The following is a 21,914-nucleotide window of genomic DNA, read 5'->3' as shown; positions in this document are numbered from 1 at the left end:
ACTCCGCGTGTTTGTTGGTGGGCATTATCCGAGATGTGGAGGAGGCTCTGTCTGCGACTATCGAGGATGCAGTAGTTGGCAAGTTATTGATGCCTATCACGTGCGTTCCGATGACATCATCAGTTCCTTTAGGTGGCTGGCAGAAATGAAGACTGCTAGCCTTACTCCCAGGGTGCATGCAGAGCTCACAGTTTGCAGCATCGTACCCAGAGTTGACGGTGTTCTTCAGTTTGGAGCTGAGTGGAGGGTCTTGGCCGGAGGCTGGCAATTCTGTGACAGTCATGGCCACAGATTTCTGGACCTGCATTACGGTGTGGAGAGTTGTGGGACTCCTCTTGATAGGTGAGGGGTGCACTACACAAAGGAAGCAGTTACTCAGGTAGTGGAGTAAATCAAATCGTCCAAGTATTCATAACAAAGTTCCTGAACTTAGTATCCTCCAGGAAAATTATGCTCAAATTATTCTGTGAACCAAGACCTGCCTGAAACCGAAAGTTGATAGCTTCAAAATATTTTGTTAGGCACGGAATGTATATCAAAAAGACAGATTAGATGCTATAGGAGGGAGTGTGTTCATAACAGTCAACAAAAATATTTTGTCTATCGAGGTAGTATTTGAGTATGACTGTTAATTGGACACAAGTAGCAGGCCTAGGCAAACTCAGGTTAATTATCGAATATTTTTACTGGCCACCTGATTCTGCTGTTCAAGGAAAGTCTACATTCAGTAGTGCGGGCAAAAAAAAAAAATCTCTTGCCGTATTAGTTGGAGGCGAATTTAATCTACGCGTATAAAAAGGGTCATCTATGAATTAGATGCAGGTGGTATGGACAATCAGTCTTGAGAAATATTTAACACATTTTGCCAAAACTGCCTCCATAAGCTAGTTAGACAGCCCATACATAATGGAAATATTTTAGCCCTTGTAGCTACAAACAGGCCTGATCTTATTGACAGTGTCAGTGTAGGAACAGTGTTTAGTGATTATGTTTTCATCATAGTATCAATGATTACTAAAGTTAATAAACCAGGCAAGACGAGTAGGTGACTGTTTCTGCTAGGAAAAAAAAGGCAGTTGTTAATGTCCCCTTAGACAGTGAATGGACATCATTTAGTTCCAATATAATGGATGTAGAGGAATTATGGGCAAAGTTTAAACTGATGGTAAATTGCACTTTGGAGAAACGTGCCAAGTAAGTGGATTAAAGCTGGAAAGGACCTTCCATAGTGAAATAATTAAATTCAGAAAATGATGAGGAAACAGATTGTAGCACTCTTGGTGAAAAAGGGAACGTGCAAATATTGACTGGGAATAGTTAGTAGAAATTAGTGTGTCTGTAAGAAGATCAGTGCATGGAGTGTACAACTACAGGGTGAAAATTATTGAACTATATGAAACAAAATCATCAAAACCTCTGAATGGTTTGCGATGGGACATTCAAAATGCGCGGTTGGCTGCAGGACATGATGGTAATCAGTACATGCATGTGCATGCGCCTTGTTGTTGTCAGCCATTTGATGTGAAAATGTCACAGTACAGCGTGCCTGAGCGTAGTGCTTGTGAAGGCCTACTATGCGAGCAATGATATCCTAACTGCGGCTGAAAGGAAGTTTGCGACAGAGTTCAAGCTGAAGACAACCGGTCCCAGTGTGCTAACGATCAATAAATTGATTCTCACGTTTGAGAGAATGGGTATTATTCGTTATGACTGTTGGCAATGTCTGTCATCCAAAAAGGGTGAAAATGCCTGAAAACATAGAGAAGACACATACTGTGTTTCAAACCAGCCCCACAAAATCAATCAGATGAGCTGCACAACAGGTCAGAATAAACTAGTATACACTGTGACAAATTGTTGTTGAAGACCTGCATCTCTTTCCACACAAAATTAAAACCCATCAATCATTAAGCCCCAAGGCCCTGGAACAGCAATTGTGTTTCACCAACACTATTGTCCACAGAACTGAACAGGACTTTCATGTGAATATGGTTTGGTTTCATGACGAAGCGTACTTTCATTTGTATGGGTTCGTCAATAAGTAAAATTGGCACATTTGGGAGATTGAGAATCTGCATTTTACAATTGAGAAGTCTCTCCTCAACAGGTGTCCGTGTGGTGTGCAATGTTCACTCATGGAATACTTAGTGCGATATTTCTTGATGGCACAGTGACTATCGAAAAGTATGTGAAGGTTCTAGATGATGATTTCACCCCCATTATCCAAAGTGGCCCTGATTTTGATGAGATTTGGTTCATGGATGACGGAACTCTACCCCATGAAAGCAGGAGTGTGTTTGATGTCCTAGAGGAGGACTTTGGTGACCACATTCTGGTTCTGGGGACTCAGAGGCCACTGCCATGGGCCCCGATTGTCCGCCATGTTCTCCAGATCTGAACTCGTGCAACTCCTTTTTGTAGGGGCTATATTAAAGACAAGGTGTACAGCAATAGCCCCAAAGCCATTGCTGAGCTGAAAACAGCCATTCAGGAGGTCAGACAATATCAATGTCCCGACACTTCAGATTAAACAACTGAAAGAGTTGAAAACAAATAAGTCCCCAGTTAGAGAAGGAATCTGAGTTCGGTTTTGTGTGCAGTGTTAGACCCTTACTTAGCTTTCATTTATTGTGAAACTCGCACCCATTGCAAAGTCCCAAGTGACTTGAAAAAAGTGCAGGTGACTCCTGTTTATAAGAAAAGTCAAAGAACAGACATGCATAATTACAAACCAATAACGTTAACATTGGTGGGCTGCATAATTCTTGTACACTTTTTGAATTTGACTATATTTCCTTGTGACAGAAAAGCTCCTGTCCACAAATTGGCAAGGCTTTAGAAAGCATCACTCGTGTGAAACTCAGCTTGCCCATTTCTCACAGGATATCCTAAAAACCATGGATGGAAGGCGGTAGACAGATTCGGTATTCCAAGATTTATGGAAAGCTTTTGACACAGCAGCCTGTTGACAAAAGTCCAAGCATGTACTTTAAGTTCCCAGGGATGTGAGTGGCTTGAAGGCAAGTGTATCATCAGGAGTGCCCCAGGATGATGTGATGGATTGCAATTTGCAGTTGTTTGCTGATAATGCTGTGATACATGGGATACATGGAAAGGTGTCTTTGTGGAGTGACTGTAGAAGTGTGCAAGATGACTTGGACAGAATTTTTAGTTTGTGTGATGAGTGGCAGCGTGCTCTAAATGTAGAAAAATGTAATTTAATGCAGATGAGTAGGTATAACAATACTGTGACATTTGAGTACAGCATTAGGACGATACTGTTGATACAGTCACATTGATTAAATACCTAGGCATAACATTACAGAGCAGTATGATATGGAATGAGCAAGTCATGTTGGTAGTAGGGAAAGTATATGCTCAACTTCATTCTATTTTAGAGAATTTTAAGGGGTGTAGCTCTTCTATAAAGTAGAAGGCATATTGAATACTTTTGCGAATCCATCTGTGAGTACTTCTCGTGTGTTTGGAATCCCCACGGGGTCAGATTAAAGGAAGAAATTGAAGCAATTCAGAAGCAGGCAACTAGATTTGGTGCTGGTAGGTTCGAACTACACGTATTACAGAGATGCTTCAGGAACTCAAGTGAGGATCGCGGAAGGAAGGCAACATTCTTTTCGAGGAACACTATTGAGAAAATTTAGAGGAATGGCATTTGCCACTGACACCAGTACAATTCTACTGCAGCCAATCTATATTTTGCATAAAGACCACAAAGATAAAAGAAATTAAGGTTCATATGGTGGCATATAGACAGTCGTTTTTCCCTCGCTCTGAGAGTGGAACAGAAAAGGAAATGACTAGTAGTGGTATGTGGTACCCTCCGCCATGCACCATATAGTGGCTCACGGAGTATGTATGTAGGTATAGATGGTGGAGATTGGTGTCACAAGCTCGTGTTTCATTCAATGTGATGCAGCTTGTAAACTGAGAACATTTTGTTCATTAACATATTATGTATTTTTTAATCATACATAGCAGTTAAAATGATAAAATTAATATAATTACAAATAATTTTCTTAAAGATAATTTCTTTCAATCCATGTTGCCCTTTTGTAATTAGTGTATTGCTATACAAGATTAGACTTGCACAAAAATAATATAAACCAACATGTACTACAGTATAATGTAGTATACTATACTACACGATTTGATACTATACTATACTATACTATACTATACTATACCATACCATACTGTAGTGTACTGTCACAGTTGGCACAAGGTACAGCCCTTGTAAACAGCTGAATGTAAAGTGTAAATTGCAGACAATGGGGCTTATTACCATTGCTTTCACACAAAGAATGTTGCTATTATTTGAAATGAACCGTGGAAGTTAGTGCACTGTTAATTGTTTCTCCACATTAGGGCATAATGATTCAATGAGGTTCAAATCGATAAATGTGTTACCCCCTGTGATGTCAGGGGCTAGAATAGGCTTGTGGTTATTGCTTGCCTGTCATAAGAGGTGATTAAAAGCCGTCTTAATTGTAGTAAAGCTTTTATGTTGACAATTAGTTATTATTAGGACACTAGTCAATTTCAGATCATTTCACAGTCTTTGCTAAGCCCTTTTGGCTTAATTATTTATGAGCCTCCTTTTAGCGTTTGACCTCCACTTTTCTAAATTTCACAAAAGTGTGGGCCATTTGGGGAAGAACACCTTACTATTGCATAATGTCTGAAAGAATAGATACCACTTTTTTTTATCCAACAGCTATAATGAATTTAAACACAAAGGATATACAGACATTGGCTGTGAGAGGGCATTGATTGAAATTGCATGGGAAAGTTGAAAATTTGTGCTGGACCAGGGTTCAAATTGGGGTCTTCTGCACTTGCCCTGACCACTAAGCTATCTGGACACAGTAGTCATTGCAACTTCATGGACTGCCCTAGCACACCTCTCATAAGACCCAAATTCTCAACTTATCCACACACTACTAATGTAGTGCCCCTTGCCCATTATCCTCATTATTAGTGGCATTTTACCAATCTGGGACACCCAGATTCTGAGCAACAGCTACTATGCTAGGTAGACTTTGCTCTGTGAAGGGGGGGATGACAGCTGCTGTGGTGAGAGCCTCCGATCAGAGTGATTTGCATCAGGGCGGATGATCCGTAGTATTGCTGTCTCAGCAGGTAGAAAGCAAGACTTGTGGCGTTTTTCGTCTTTGGCCATGCTGTAGGATGAGAGGAAGGCAAGGTGAAAGGAATGTGGACAGTTCACCCATTTCTTGGTGTGCTCCAGAACTGACAGAGAATATTGCGCAAAAACAAAGCCACTATTTTTCCTTGAATGTATTCAGGATAGGTTCAGAGGAGTTGCTGCAATTGGGAAAGTGAGAAATGAATCTTTTTCAGTCAAAACTTTGAATGTTGACCAATCAAACACTTCCTGCCTGTGGGCAGGGGCAGGGAAACCACAACTTACAGGGGCGAAGGAACAGAGCAACTAATTTCAGAACTTGAAGGCTGCCTCCTTAACACTTGAGCTCCAACACATTTCAGTCTGTCCCATGGAATGAACCCAGCCATAGGTATTGCAGTCCCAATCAAATCACATTTAATCCAGTTGCCCATCCATGGTGACCTCAGACAGTGACCACTCTCCTAGCACTCTGTTTCTTAACCTACTGACTGATGGAACGTGCACCACATTGGTCAGATTTCAAAAGCCAAATGGCAAGCTCCACCTTCAAAGCAAATTTTTAAACCAGTCAGGACAAGGATATCAAAGGAGTGGTTCAAGGTACTATTTGATATTATTATACGTGCTGCAGAAGCAATGATACCCAGTTCTTCAGGTCTTTTACCCTGGAAACCTGTGGCATGGTGGTCTGAAGAAACAGTTGTGGCTATCAGAGTGCATCAAAAGGCACTTCAGCAACAGACGCCATTCTTCTACTGAACATTTAATACCATGCAAGAGACTTAGAGTGAAGGCACAATTTTTAATCAAAAAGAGAAAGCAGGAGTGTTAGGAACAGTACGTATTACTTTCTGGGGTTGGATAAAAATATGGAAACACTGTGAGAAATGAATGCCTGAACATAAATGCAGATGCCAGGCGAGTGTGCAGGTTGCACATTTGCATTTGACCACAAACGGCACAGGTGAAATGTCCTCAATATGTTGCAAGTGTCAGTCGCAGTCAGAATGGGGTTCTTCGTAGGTGTGAATGCATTGTGTCAGAGGTAAGTAAATTCGAATGTGGGCAACTTCCTGCTGCTTGTATGGTGGGTGCTTCTGTAACTAAGGTAGCCAAAGTGTGTGGTTTTTCAAGAGGCACTGTATCAAAGATTTACATCGCTTACAGGGAAAGTAAGAATACATCGTCCAGTAAGTCACTGTGGGGACAAAAGTGTGTGACGAATGATCAAGATAGATGGTCATTGAAGAGGATTGTGACAAAAAATAGGATGATGACACCTGCTAAAGTCACTGCAGACTTCAATGTAGCACTCGCTAACCCCGTCGGCACCAAAATGATAGGAAGAGAGCTCATTGAGCAGGAAATTGCGGGCAAGCTGGAATTCCAATACCACTAGTCATTGATGCTAATTCCCGTAACAGGAAAACATTATGCTGAAGCCATAAAACCTGGACTACAAAGGAATAGAAGAAAGTCATTTGATTGGATGAGTCTTGTTGCACACAGTTTCCAATTTCTGGCCAAGTTTACGTCATAAGAGTGAAACATGGCGGGGGTTCCATGATAACTTGAGCAGCCATAATGTGGTATTCTTGTGGGCCCCATGGTTGCTCTGCAAGGTCACAATACTGACAAAGGTTGTGACCATTTTGGATGATCAGGTCCATCCCATGGTACAATGTTTGTTTCTTAATGGTGATGGTGCGTTCCAAGGCTATAGGGACTCTGTTCACACAGCTTGCATCGTCCATGACTGGTTTTGTGAACATAAGGATGAATTGTCTCATCTTTCCTGGCCACCAGTCACCAGATCTCTGTGTTACCGAGCCTTTGTGGCCTACATTAGAGAGATAGGTACGTGATCACTGGCCACCTCCATCATCATTACCTGAACTTGCCACCATTTTGCAGAAGGAATGTCATAAGATTCACTCCAAAGCCATATGGGACCTGTTTTTATCCATTCCTAGATAACTGGAAGCTGTTTGGAATGCCAACTGGTTTCCTGTACTGTATTAGGCGTGGTAATGTAATGTGTTTTTGGTGTTTCCACAGTGTTGTCCAACCACTGTATGAGAGCCCACTTGCCATTACTCAAGTAAGGACTAAACACTGCTGCACATATGAGCACCCACCATACACAGTAGTTTGTGGCAACATTTGTACTTATCATACGGTCATTGTTGAATGTCTGCATGCAGGAACTACCATCCTAATTTTCTGACCCAGAAACACCTGGTGGAGTACATCACTTTATCCTTCCATTCACACAGCTTTGAATCGTATAATGTTCCATGCAGTGAATGAGAGTTCTGCGGTACTTTAGCATACTGTCACGACGCAGCCCCCTATATCTATAATCAAATGCTTAAACACATTAGCCACGACAGCATAAAACAAATCTCCAGGTTTTTCAGTCTCATTTGGTGAGAAGGGGAGTTTCCCTGCTTCCCCACCTGCACCCCCAATGGCAGAAGGGTATCATTGTTCCTATCCTGAAACCAGGAAAATACACTCGGGCTTTGTCTAACTATCAACCAATCTCTCTAACAGATGGGCTGTGTAAATTATTCGAAAGAATGGTCAGTGAACAATTGTGTTGGTGTCACAAAGCCTGAGGACATTAATCACGATTTGAAAGTGTCTTTTTGGCATTCTGGTCTGCCACAGACCAACTGATTCCTCTGGAATCTGCAGTGCACAACGTTTTTGTGCATCATGACCACCTGGCATTGTCATATCCTATGTACTCTCCATGAGCAGAGCTTCCAGGACTGCTTACCCATTTTTATCCAGAATTTCTTATCCCTCTGACTGTTCCTGGTCTGGATAGGTTCATCCCTCAGCAACCAATATGTACAGGAATCAGTTCAGAGTGTAACCCTCTTCACCATCGCAATCAGTGGTATCATGAATGCAGTGGGACCTACATTTTCACTGTCACTGTATGAGGACAACTTTTGTCCATATTACCACATCATTGTGCACTGCAGAGCACCAACTTCGGTGGGCTGTACAGAAAGTACATAAGTGGGTCCTCAATCGTGGACATAAGTTTTCTCTCACAAAAACTTACATCTTGCACTGTAGAGTCGAGACTGTGCAGCTGCACACAGAACTTTACCTTGCTAACCATTTACTTCAAGTTGTTGAAACTACCAAATTTTCAGACCTTTTATTTGACAATAAGTTAACGTGGTACCACGTGTATGCCAGCTTGAGGCAGGTTGTGTGAGGAAACTTACTGCCCTCAGATTTCTCTGCAGCACCACCTGGGGCACAGTCAACACAGTTCTTATGTGATTCTACAGAGCTTTGATTTTGTACTACCTGGAGAAAGTACCTACTTCGCGAGCAAGGCCCCTCCCCCGAATACAGGGGAGATCGGTCCCCTCCCCTCAGCCGGAAAAGCAACAGCCTCCTCCAGCTCCTCTCGTGCGGAAGGGGTCCCTCGGGGCCCTCTCTCCAAAGGTCTCCACTAATGCCACAGCAGACACTTGCCAGTGGCTAAAGGAGCCAAAAGCTGCTGGACGAAGAGCTTCACAGTCTTCCTCCGTACCTGAAGCTACTTACGAGAAGTCCTCCCAGCAAGCCCCTAACGGGAAGTGAGAGGGCAAGCAAACAAAGAAGTCTGCTACAAAAAACGACCCTCCAGTGGCCCCAACACCATTACTCCCTACCAATTCTGCAACTGCAGATGAGATGGAGATCTCGGCGTCCCCTGAGGACCTGGATTTCACTGATGCCTCATCCACAATAGGAATAGATACAAATAATGAATCAGTGGCAGCAGGTGACCCTGAGGCATAACCTGCTTCCTTGGATGCTGCATGCTTCATGCTTTTCCTGCCTCACGATAAAGTCGTCCTCCAGTGGAATTGCTGCAGTTTTTTCCACCACCTGGCCGAGCTGTGTCAACTGTTAAGCTTTACACCTGCTTTCTGCATTGCCCCCCCCCCCCCCCCCCTCCCCAGGAAACCTGGTTTCTGGCAATGCGGAGCCGTGCCCTTCACAGCTATAGGGGATTTTACAAGAACTGTAGGTCAAACCCCTCTTGAAGTTGTGACTGTCAGGGTAAGTATGATGCAGAAAATAACTGTCTGCAACGTACATCTTCCTCCAAATGATGCAGTACCTCTGAACGCATTGGCCGCACTGATTGATCAACTCCCTAAACCTTTCCTACTTTTGGGAGAGTTTAATGCCCATAACCCCTTGTGGGGTGGCACTGCGCTTAGTGGCCGAGATAGATATGTCGAAACTTTCCTGTCTCAACTTGACCTCTGCCTCTTAACTTGACCTCTGCCTCTTAAATACTGCCCCCCCCCCCCCCACACACACACACACATTTCAGTGTGGCTCATGGCCCTTACTCGGCCATTGATTTATCCCTATGCATCCCAGGACTACTCCCATCTGTCCACTGGAAAGCCCACGATGACTTGTGTGATAGTGACCACTTTCCCATCTTCCTGTCATTCCCCGAGATGGCCAAGGTGGGCTTTAAACTAGGCAGACTGGGAAGCTTTCACATCTGCTATCACCATTTAATCTCCCCCAATATGGTACCATTGATGTGGTGGTTGAGCAGATAACTACAACAATCATTTCTGGAGCGGAAAACATGATCCCTGGTTCTTTAGAGTGGCCCCGGCAAAAGTCAGTACCTTGGTGGTCGCCGGAAATCACTGAGGCCATTAAAGAGCATCAGCGAGCTCTACAGTTACATAAGCGGCAACCTTCCCTAGAGCACCTAATAGCTTTTTAACGGCTCTGTACTATACGTCATTTTCCCAAGTCTGGACGAAGATCAGACATGTTTGTGGGTACCGGACCCTAACAGGTTACCCTGGCATTAACATCAATGGCATGTTACCTACCGACACAAACGAGATTGCTGAGCACTATGCTCAAGCCTCCGCGTCAGAGAATTATCCCCCAGCATTTCACACTCTCAAATGGTGGGTGGAAAGGAAACCTCTCTCATTCACTGAACATCACAGTAAATTCTATAATGCTCCATTTACAGAATGGGAGCTCCTTAGCGTCCTTGTGATTTGCCACGACACAGCTCCTGGGCTGGATCAGATCAACAGTCAGATGATAAAAAATCTCTGGTCCGACTATAAGTGACATCTCATCATAATCTTCAACTGGATCTGGTGCGATGGTGTCTTTCCATCGCAATGGCGGGAGAGCAGCATCATTCCAGTGCTCAAAACTGATAAAACCAGCTTGATGTGGATAGCTATCAGCCGATCAGCCTCACCAATGTTCTTTGTAAGCTGTTAGTACGTATAGTAAGTCGGCAGTTGTGTTGGGTCATGGAGTCACCTACTGGCTCCATGCCAGGGCGATTTCCTCCAGGGTTGCTCTACCATTAATAATAAAGTTTCCCTGGAGTCTGCCATCTAAACAGACTTTTCCAGATTCCAACACTTGGTTGCTGTCTTTTTGATTTATGGAAAGGTTATGACATGACCTGACGACACCATATCCTTGCCACATTATAAGAGTGGAGTCTCAGAGGCCCGCTTCTGATTTTTATCCAGAATTTCGTATCGCTTCGTACTTTCAGTGTCTAAGTTGGTGCCTCCCATAGTTGCCCCCCATATTCAGGAGAATGGGGTCCCGCAGGGCTCTATATTGAGTGTATCTCTATTTTTAGTGGCCATTAATAGTCTAGCTGCACTTGTAGGGCCGCCCGTTTGGCCTTCTCTGTATGCAGACAACTTCTGCATTTCATACTGTTCCTCCAGTACTGGTGTTGCCGAGCGGCACCTACAGGGAGCCATCCACAAGGCGCAGTCATGTGCTCTAGCCCACGGCTTCCAGTTTTCAGCTGCGAAGTCGTGTGTCATGCATTTCTGTTGGCGTCGTAATGTTCATCTGTAACCAGAACTTTACGTTAATGATGGTCCACTCACTGTAGTGGAGACATATCGATTCGTAGGACTGGTTTTCGACGCCCGATTGACTTGGCTTCCTCACGTTCATCAGCTTAAGTGGAAGTGCTGGCAGCACCTCAATGCCCTCTACTGCCTGAGCAACACCAACTGGGGTGCAATCGCTCTGCGCTGCTGCAGCTCTACAGCACCCTTGTTCAATCCCACCTTGACTATGGGAGTCTGGTTTATGGTTCGGCAGTACCCTCAGCATTGCATTTACTCAAACCAGCACACCACTGTGGTTTTCGACTGGCAATAGCAGCTTTTAGGATGAGTCCAGTGACCAGTGTCCTGGTGGAGACCGGAGTCCCTCCATTGAAGGTTACGCATGCACAACTACTCCCCAGTTATCTTGCACACATTCATAGTTCTCCTGAGCATCCGAATCACGGTCTCCTTTTCCCATCCATGGCAGTTCATCTCTCGCATTGGAGGACCAGGTCAGGGCTTAAGATTGGGGTTCGCATCCGATCTCTTCTGTCTGAAGTGGAGTTCTTGCCTTTACCACCTATACTTGAGGTCCATTCACGTACACCTCCGTGTTGTATATCTAGGCCGAAGCTTCGCCAGGACCTTTCACATGGGCCTCAGTACTCAGTTAACCCTAGTGCTCTCTGCCGTGCGCAGTGGTTAGCACACTGGACTCACATTCGGGAGGACGACGGTTCAATCCCGTGTCCGGCCATCCTGATTTAGGTTTTCCGTGATTTCCCTAGATCACTTCAGGCAAATGCCAGGATGGTTCCTTCGAAAGGGCACGGCCGATTTCCTTCCCCATCCTTCCCTAATCTGAGCTTGTGCTCCGTCTCTAATGACCTCGTTGTTGACGGGATGTTAAACACTAATCTCCTCCTCCTCCTCCTCTCTGCCGTCACTTCCTCTCGATTCTTGACATGTACTGGGACCATGAAGTGGTTTACATTGACAGCTCGATGGCTGATGGTCACATTGGCTTCGCGTATGTTCATTGAGGACATATTGAACAGCACCCCTTGCCAGATGGCTGCAGTGTTTTCACTGCAGAGTTGGCAGCCATTTCTCGTGCTCTTTAGCACATCTGATCGTGCCCTGGCAAGTCGTTTCTTCTCTGTACTGACTCCTTGAGCAGCCTACACGCTATCGACCAGTGCTATCCCCGCCATCCTTTGGTAGCGACCATCCAGGAGTTCATCTATGCCCTGGAATGGTCCAGTTGTTCTATGGTGTTTTTGTGTGGACCCCAGGTCACATCAGAATCTCAGGAAATGAACTTTCCGACAGGCTGACCCAACAGGCTACATGGAAACCGCTTCTGGAGATCAGCATCCCTGTTACTAACCTTCAATCATTATTACACCACAAGGTTTTTCATCTTTGGGAGACAGAATGGCATAATCTCAGTACGCCCTTTAGGAGACTACGAATGTGTGGAAGACCTCTATGCAAGCCTCTCGTAGGGTCCCTGTGGTTCTCTGCCGGCTCTGCATTGGCCATACGTGGCTAACACATGGCTACCTCCTCCGTCGTGAGGACCCACTTCGGTGTCACTGTGGCTCACATATGACTGTCGTCCACATCTTGCTGGAATGCCCACTTTTAGCCTCTCTGCGGCAGACTTCTAACCTTCCCAGCACCCTACCTTCGGTGTTGGGTGACAATGCCTCATCAGCAGATTTAGTTTCACGTTTTATTCGTGAGGGGGTCTTTATCATACCATCTAAGGGTGGGCATCTCTGGGTTGCCACCTTAACTCTGTCGCACTTTCTTTGCATTTGTTTGTCTTGGTAGCCGTCTTTTCCCTACTTGTGTTCATCTTGCCTCGTCTTTTTGCAGTTTACATTTTAATGTATTCCAAAGTGGCTAGCTCATCCTCTTTTATTATTGTGATCAGCCAGCTGAGACTATATGTTCTATGGTTTTAATACTTTCTTCTACTTTTTCTTGTGGTGTATGTTTTTTCCATTGTTTGTTCATTCCATTCGTTTTCTTTTTAGGTGTGGTGTTGGGTGTTTTTGTATCTCGAGCCTTGGTTGCATCAGGAAAAAGGGACTGATGACCATGTAGTTTGGTCCATTTATACCCCAAAACAAAACAAATTTTGCTGAAGAAGCAGCTCACTTGCAAGGTGCTGTAGGCAAACAAATGTATGCCCAATTGGGATGTACATTTGTGTATTTGACATCATCTCTCGCTGATGAATGACATAATGGGGACCTAATTTAATTTCCTGTAAACATCCTCCACACAGTAATACCACCACCCACCTGCATTAACATTGTACTGTTGTCAGTTATGATGCATCACCTGATGTGGTTTCCTGTGAAGTCGTACTCTGCCATCAACGTGATTGTCTAGGAGATGAACGATCAGTATGGACAGTTCATATGGGTAGACAATAATGTTGCCAAACGTTGCTTATGTCACCCTGTGCCCAGTCACTACTACTTGCATCCTTTTGCGGCAGAAACAAAAACCTAGGCACTGTGCAGATCATACTTGTAGGCATGAATTTATTTACAGTTACTGCTTGTAAAGATTTAATCTTGATAAACTGAAAAGAGCTATTTAGTATCTAATATGCTGAGATATCATAAAGTTATTTGTTGTGCTTTACAGTAGATATACGAACTATTATAGCAGCATCATAGAATGTTCAGTTTTTGTTTTTATTGTTAAATATTTGCATTATCAACTAGTTCTACAATGTGTGACAGAATAATTTATCAGTTATAATTTGAAGAAAGTACTTGCAGTGTGATGATAGGTTGATGGTGTGCTTCCCTCTTAAATTCCCAGTGTGTGTTGCGGTTACGCTAATGGGAAAATACCACTCACTTCACTGTCAGAATCTGATTTAGAATAGTTGCCTACTGCACTGCACTGCTCCCTCTCAGATACGTAATTCAGCATTCTATACATTCTTCCACAATGTCTTCAGAGATGGTCAGTTTTGTGTTACTTTTAACTACATAATTTTTTATTTATACCCAGACCTCTTCACTGGCATTGAAATGGCAATGGTATAGAGGAAGTCAAACTGTTTTATGCCCTTGCCTTTTAGCAGTCTCATCAGTCATTTATATTGGATATTGTTTTTTGTGCCACAATTTCGAGCAATTCAGTGTTCTTCAAATCATCTCTGAGATCCAGATCTTTTCTTTTCAGCCACTGAATAATATTGTTTTCTTGTTGCCAAAGTTGATGTTTTATCATGAACAACAGAATGACAGGACATTATCCTTAACAATCACTGATGGCATTTCGGATTTATCTCGAACCACTTGTGAAAACTACACTGTTTATCTCTTCATGATAATCACCTGTATTTTTTCAACAAAATGTTAACAGGCAGTTTGGCACAAAACCATCTGATGTATCTGCATGTAAAATAATAATTCAACCCCCTCCTCCAGCAAGCACTATTGTACCCTCAAGTGTTCCTTCTCTCCAGCCTCAGTGTAATGAATGGCTAGCATTAATCAAAGTTTCGTATAGTCACACTATACTTGTGAATGCCACACCCATAATCCTGCACAGAAATATGCACCGCCATGCAACAACATTTGTCCTTCCCATTAATATTTTACATCATTAAATGGAGAATATCAGAAGCTTCAATCTGTGAGCACTGTACACATTGAAAATTTGGTTCCTTTAAAAAGATCTTTTTGAAGTGACATGAACAATGCGTGGGATGTTCTCTTCTCTTATAATAGATACAAGCACACACACATTTCCGCAAATGCAACTCTCACACACACGACTACTCTCTCTGCCTGCCGAGGCCACAATACAGGGAGTTGTGTAAATATGATGTATAAGAGTGTGAGTGAGTGTACAGTACACACTCATCTAATCACAGTCATAGGCATTGCTGTGTGCATCCATATGAACTACTTTCAGTAAAACATTTGAGGCAGATGGTGGGAAGTCACCATGGCGTTCTTCATGATAATCTGTTACAAAAAGAGGAAGGGGAGGATTCACTGTAGACCATGTCCTCCTTGTTTCCTTCTCCAATACAGCTTGTAGGCTGCCTTTCATGAAACCTCCATATCCTTGAGAAACAAATAACATAACCTAAGCTTCTGTTCTCAGCTTACATCTAAGGCAGGACAAAACACATACTATAATTTATTTTCCTTCTGTATTTTAAGTAAATAACTGAGAAGTTACCAGAAAGAATTTTTCTTTTTTTCTTAAAACTTATTAGTTGGAAAACTATTATTAACTTAATGAAAAATGATTATTGGCAATACGTTACTTCAGAAAACCATTAGATTTTACTTCATTATTAAGCTTGAGTCCCAAACCTTGCAAATTTTCTTTTTTACCCGTAGCTAGCATGCTCTGGAAGTCAATATAGATTTTTTAAATAGTCAGATTTTAGGCTAGTTTGCAATTTACTTTATTACCTTAGAGTATTGAGTAACCTTTTTAAATTCTGTCTTCATATGCCTCAATTATCTTATGGATTAGTATGCTAAAGAAGTCATTTGTTCGACAGCAGGTAATTTGCTTTGTCAAAAAGCTGTTTTTATTATAACATACAAATACTCTACACTCTGAATATCCTGCACATTCATTTACCTCTATTGTATGCATATGTGTGTTAATTGACCATTTGCCTTAAACAAGATTACGTTTTTCTCAAACCTTTTTACGAGATGTAAGGGAAGTACTCATTAATTTTCCGTCATTTTACCATTACATTAGCCTACTGACATTGTCTCCTGTTTCTCCCTATTTTCATTCATTCATTCATATTTATGGACAATTCATTCTCCCTTTTGTCTTCACCAGCCTATTGACCTCATTATTGACTTACACTTTTGGTGAAATCCTCACACCACTTCCACATATCTCCTTTAATTAATATCAAAGCAATTTAGCTTGCTTCTATAGTTCAATTCTTATATCTGGGCGGCTCGCGCATGCCTGCGCAGACGCGGGAGATTGCTCCGTTGCCAGTTTGCAAACGACGCACGCGCCAAGAAAAGCAGCGCCATAGTATAGTGTAGTTCGCAAACTTACATTTAGGGGGGGAGCGCGCAGTTTATGAAGTAAAGCCACCACGGCCGCATTAACCCTTTTGCTGCTACAGAGACAGGCTCCCCGCATTCCACGCTGTGCTCGATTTTGTCATCACTGCACTGCTCGCCTGTGCAGACACATGGTGTTCCGACTGCTTTGACACACTTGTCATTCGATTTCACAAAAACTATTTGGCCCAAAAATTTGATTTTTACACATCTTCTTGACTGATACCTTCCCCCCACAAATGACTTAATTTTGTTTCGATGTTCAACACAGTTATTGTGCAGCATTAAATGTAGTAAACCATTGCACAAAATTTTGAAGAGTTTGCAGAGGTAAAAGTCCATAGCGTATACTTTCTGTATGGTCGATTTTAGTTGCCACAATGTTGAGAATGAAATGTGGACAAGATACCTAAATTTCATATAAAATTTACTATATAACAATATCTCATTTAATTTAAGGTCCAGATAGGTGTCGTATGTAATATTGAGAAATATTCCATCTTTTGCGACTGTAATAAAAGTTTTATTTACACCGGGCGTGTTTGGCTTTATTTTAAAGCACTTCAATCACTCAAAAGGAAGTAGACAGAATACATTAAACAAAAGTGTGGACATACAAAAACATTAGGAGTTGAATATACTGTGTATCAGTGAAGTGCTGTGAGCTATGTCAAACATATTTTTTGTGTGTGGCACACACAAACAGCATTTATTTGCTAAAACACTGATTAGCCGACACAAATATTGAATATTGTTACCGCAGCACAAAACTACGAAAGGTGACCTGGCAACTGAGGAGACAAAATACTGTCCACTGAAGATTATAATGAAGAGACAAAGCACTAGAAATTTCAAAAAATTACATTCAAATGAATAAATTCATGAAGTAAGACTCTTAGATATTGTTTTTAAATAAAGAAAATCTTAAGCACTGAACGAGGTTTGAACTCGGAACTTTTCGCTTCGCAGCCAAACACTCAAGCATTACGCTAATGCAGCTCACCATTCAACAATACTCCTGGAGGACTCTAAAATATTACGCAAAATACCGACAAACACTGTTGTTATGATTATGAATTACTCATGTTTCGTCGAAGTACAATAGGAAATAAACAATTACCGCTGTTCTTTATTGCGAAAAAGCCGTTCGTGAGAATGATATAAACACCTTTCCTTGCTATCGCATCAATTAAGAGGCTTATTGCTTTTTTGGTTTAATTAATTAATGGAATATGAAGCAATTGGCATGAAGAATGGTTTTTCCAAACTTTCTATAAAAAAAAGTCTGCTATCAAGACATTGCTTTTGTTCAGTTACTTTATTTATGACTGAACGTTTCTAAAACTGAATACACTCGTCCGAGCTCTGAACTGCAGTCGCGTTCTGGCAACATCATTCTCTGTTCATTGGCTGACTGTGTTTTGTGACGTCAGATGTGCAGAACGAACCTAAACTCGGCCACCGTTGTAAATGACGCGAACTGTAGTGGCGCCATTTTATTATCCTCTCTTAACTATGGACAATCTTACTTCCAACTGAACATTATTGATTTATGCAGAGTTTATTGTTTCAGATTTTATGAATTTCCAGGTTCAATAACTTCTGTTAATGCAAAGTATTCCGTATTTTACTGTTACTAGTCCTTTTTGCGGATCTCATTTGTTATTTATTTATGTCAGTCATTATTTTTCTATCACTGGTGCTCAAAAGTTACCCACTATTATTTTAACATTTAGTATTTATTACTGCAAACTACCCCTTATGTTTTTTTGTAAGTCATCATTTGGGTATAGTCTTTTTGGGAATTATTTTTACTTACTAGGAAGACGTTACAAACTAATAGCCTATGTACAACATGAAGACACATATTCCTTACTTACTATGGTAGGACAGAAGGAGAGAATGAAACTTGAAAGGGAAATAAAGTTTCATCCAGCTGGGATCGCACAGTACGCCAAACTGTCTATCTGCAAAAGAGTGGCGGACTCCCTGCAAAATCTAGTCACTCTTAAGTTGAAAACTTTTCAGATCTACAGTGCTTCGTGAGACCTAGTTCTTTCTTACTTTTCAGGTACTCCAAGGGGTATGTGTTTGCATGTGGCTTACCAATTATCCTGAATGGTCCTTGAGAGACATGCATAAACTTCTTTGTTTCTGCTGAAATTTTCTTAGGTTTCTGTTTAGTTTTGACTAACACTAGTTCACCCATATTAAAACTATTGGGGGAATATTTTGCATCATGCCTTTTTTTCTGTGCAAGGCTCTTTTATCAGAAATTTGATTTGTTGTCTGAGCCTTTGCCTTTATCTCTTAGGATGTAGTTCCCTTCTGCATTAGCACTTTCTTACTAAATTCAGTATCTTTGTGCAACTATCCCTTATTCCTCATTACTCTAACAGGCAATTATCATGCTTCATTTTTACTGCCTGTCTGTTGATCAGAAATTTTGTTATGTTACCTATGCCAACTGGTATCAAAGCCTCTTGCTTTACTGGTCTAGAAACTTTTCCAGTAGCACCAATTATTCTTAAGCCACTTCCTTTCATGACAGTTGGTTCATCCTTTTTAGGGATAGAATCAAAGAATGATTGGGACAAAGCACTTGCTTCACAGCTATCAAGAAGACAATGCTCTGTCAAGTCTGATATGTCAGTTTTTATAATAGGGTGAGTTATTCTAATTTGAACAGGTTCCTCAGAAAAGTCTTCTAATAAACCCTTTCCAATCTGTTTCCAGCTAAAGTAACATTCACACCCAGATTCACAGGGTCATCAATCTCTACATCCTCAATGGGTATATGTGGGTTCTGTCTTGTTGGACACCTTTATCCAGGTAACCTACATGCCTCAGGGTTCCATCCTGAGCATTGTCCGCTTTGCTTTCGCCATTAACCCTATAATGGCCTGTCTACCACTGGGCATCTCCAGCTCCCTTTTTGTTGATAATTTTGCCATCTATTGCAGTTCTCCGTGGACTTGTCTCAGTGAGCTGCATCTTTGGTGATGTCTCGATTGTCTTTACTTGTGGAGCACCGACAACAGCTTTTGCTTTTCCACTGACAAACCATTTGTATGAATTTCTGGCAGTGCAATGAGTTTCTGCCACTGTCTTTACACCTTGGGCCTGTTGCTATTCCATTCACTGAACCTACAAAATTCCTGGGGCTCATGCTTCATAGGAAAATTTCTTGGTCCTCCCACTAGTCATATCTGGCCGCCCGCTATACCTGGCCCCTCAATATCCTGTGTGTCCTCAGTGGCACTTCCTGTGGAGCTGATCGGACCACCCTCCTCCATTTGTACCGATCCGTTGTCTGTTCGAAACTAGACTATGGGTGTTTCGTTTCTGCATCTGCACGTCCGTCCCTTTGATGCCATCTCAATACAATCCACCATCGTGGAATCCATTTGACCACTGGCACCTTTTAACTAGTCCAGTTGAGAGTTTGTACGCGGAAGCTGCCATACCACCTTGATGATCTTCTCAGCAGATACGCATGCCGTTTGTCTGCCATGTCTGGCCACCCATCCTATGCCTCCTTCTTTGATGACTCCTTTGACCACCAGTATGGCATGCATCCCCTTTCTCTGTTACCTCCTGGAGTTCGCTTTCAGCTATTGCTCCATCAGCTTAACTTCGCGCTAGCTGCTTCTTCAGTATAGACAATCCTAAGTCGCTGCTATACAAGCGCCTAATCTTGAAACTGCTACTCAGCTGCGCCGTGACCAGTCGGGTGCGGCACTTATGTCCTCTTCACATAGGGGCTGCTGCTTTCACGTTGTCATCCTGGAGAGGGGTCGATCAGCACACGCTTGGCCAACATCTTCTCACAACCATCTCTTATCTATCATTCCCGACTGGTTTGTTGGCACTTGACTTTACACTGTAACATTCCTCCTCCTCCCCCCCCCCCCCCCCCAAAGTGATGAACCATCGCCATATATGGAGCGTGACAATGGTGAGGGAGGTAGGAGCGTGGACGCCGTGATGGACTGGAAGCTGTGGCTGCGGGGAATGTCAGACTTTGTCATATCCCGCTATCCAGCCTTCACTCTGATGGAAACGTTCCCTGGAAAATGCCCAGAAGGGTACGCATCCACCTCCTGAGGACCATAACAAGATGTAGAAGGCAACGGCTGCTGCAGCGTGGGCGGGTCCAGCTCCATTGGTAGAACGAGAGGAGGTGGACATGGTGAAGGTTCCATCTCTATGGGGGTAGTCCTGCGATGTTGTGCTGCCACCCTCTGGCGGCTGCTGTGGCCGCACTGTCCTTGGGATCCATGAATCTGGGGGGAAGAGATATGGAAGGATCACCATGCATGTGACAGTGGCGAATTTGATTGTGACGTCGGCACTGCAATCTGTTGGAACATGAAATTAGATACTTGCATGCACCAAGTGGACGAAGGATCTCGCCTCGTGTCTACCATCTGCTGCCACTAAAAACCCTGAAGAACACAATATCGTGCAGCACGAAGCAATACTTGTGGCCTTCCTTTGGTGCTGGGTGCTGAGGAGGGTGGAGCAGTGTCCAATGGCGGCAGCCATGAAGCAATTCCACCAGAAAGGTCCATCTTGTGCATGTGAATGATAGGAGGCAAGAAACAGTTGCAATGCTTGATCCCTGCTGTGTGCGGTGTGACGTTTGCCCATGTACTACTTGAAGGCTCTGACAAAACATTCCGCTTTGCTGTTTGACTGTGGTTTGAGTGGTGCACTAGTTGGTTACTGTATGCCATTGTGTTCATAGAATGTTTGAAATTCATTTGACGTGAACTGAGGCCTGTTGCCCGACAATATGACTTCAGGCAAACCTTCGAAGCAAAAAATACAGGACAACACCTGAATTGTGCTACGTGACGTCGCTGAGTTCATTGGCGCAGCAGAAGGAAACTCGATATACGAATCAACCACAGTCAACCAACGAGTGTTCCAAAAGTCTATGTTCACACATTGCCATGGTGATAGAGACAGGCCAAGCAGAAAATTTTTGTGGTGGAGTGGACTGATTTTCCACACGTGCGTGACACTGACATCATCTTTTCTATTTGGGTGTCCATACCCTGCCAATTACAGTGTCGGCGCGCTACTGTTTCGTACAAACAATCCCCCAGAGTCCTTGGTGAAGTAACTGCAACACTTCTTTTGGCAAAGCTTTAGGGATCAACACATGTGACTGTCCACTGTCATTTTGAACAAGAATCACACACTGCCATAAGTGAGGTTATGCAGACATTGCAAAGTATCGGTGCACTAGAGAGTTCTTAATGCTATGCAATGAGTGAGGCCAAGATGTGCAAATGTATTTTAGCAAAATGTTCAAACCTGTATCAGCTTCCGTGGCCTGTGCAATTTTCCTATAATTCAGAGGAAAGGATTGAAGCAGTTCAGAATCCTGAGCATCAATTGGACAAGAAGATGCAGCAGAAGCATCAAAGTCTGTATCAGGACCAATCGGAAGACGTGAAAGTGCATCCGCGTTACCATGTTTAGCTGTCAGACAATACACAATCTTGTATTGGTATTGAGAAGACAACAAAGCCCATCGTTGCAGTTTTTGTGCAGTTTGTACAGAAACTGGCTTCATCAGATGAAACAAGGACTGCAATGGCTTGTGATTCGTTACTAAGTAGTATATTCTGCCATACAAATAATGGTGGAATTTGATGACACTATACACAATAGCCAGTGCCTCTTTCTCTGTTTGTGAATTGTTACACTGTGCTTTGGACAACACTTTTGATGTGAAAGCAATAGGCCTGCCTTTATTAC

At 42.8% G+C, this 21,914-nt stretch overlaps 1 protein-coding gene across 5 annotated transcripts in view; it reads left to right on the top strand.

Annotated features, from left to right (window-relative positions):
• The window catches only part of LOC124555728 (ATP-binding cassette sub-family B member 6), a 144,974-nt gene that overhangs the window by 84,461 nt on the left and 38,599 nt on the right, over positions 1-21,914 (top strand). The window lies entirely within an intron of this gene.

This window comes from Schistocerca americana, chromosome X (assembly GCF_021461395.2).
Source record: "Schistocerca americana isolate TAMUIC-IGC-003095 chromosome X, iqSchAmer2.1, whole genome shotgun sequence".
In the NCBI taxonomy this organism is placed as follows: domain Eukaryota; kingdom Metazoa; phylum Arthropoda; class Insecta; order Orthoptera; family Acrididae; genus Schistocerca; species Schistocerca americana.
This window is presented reverse-complemented; position numbering and strand designations above follow the sequence as displayed.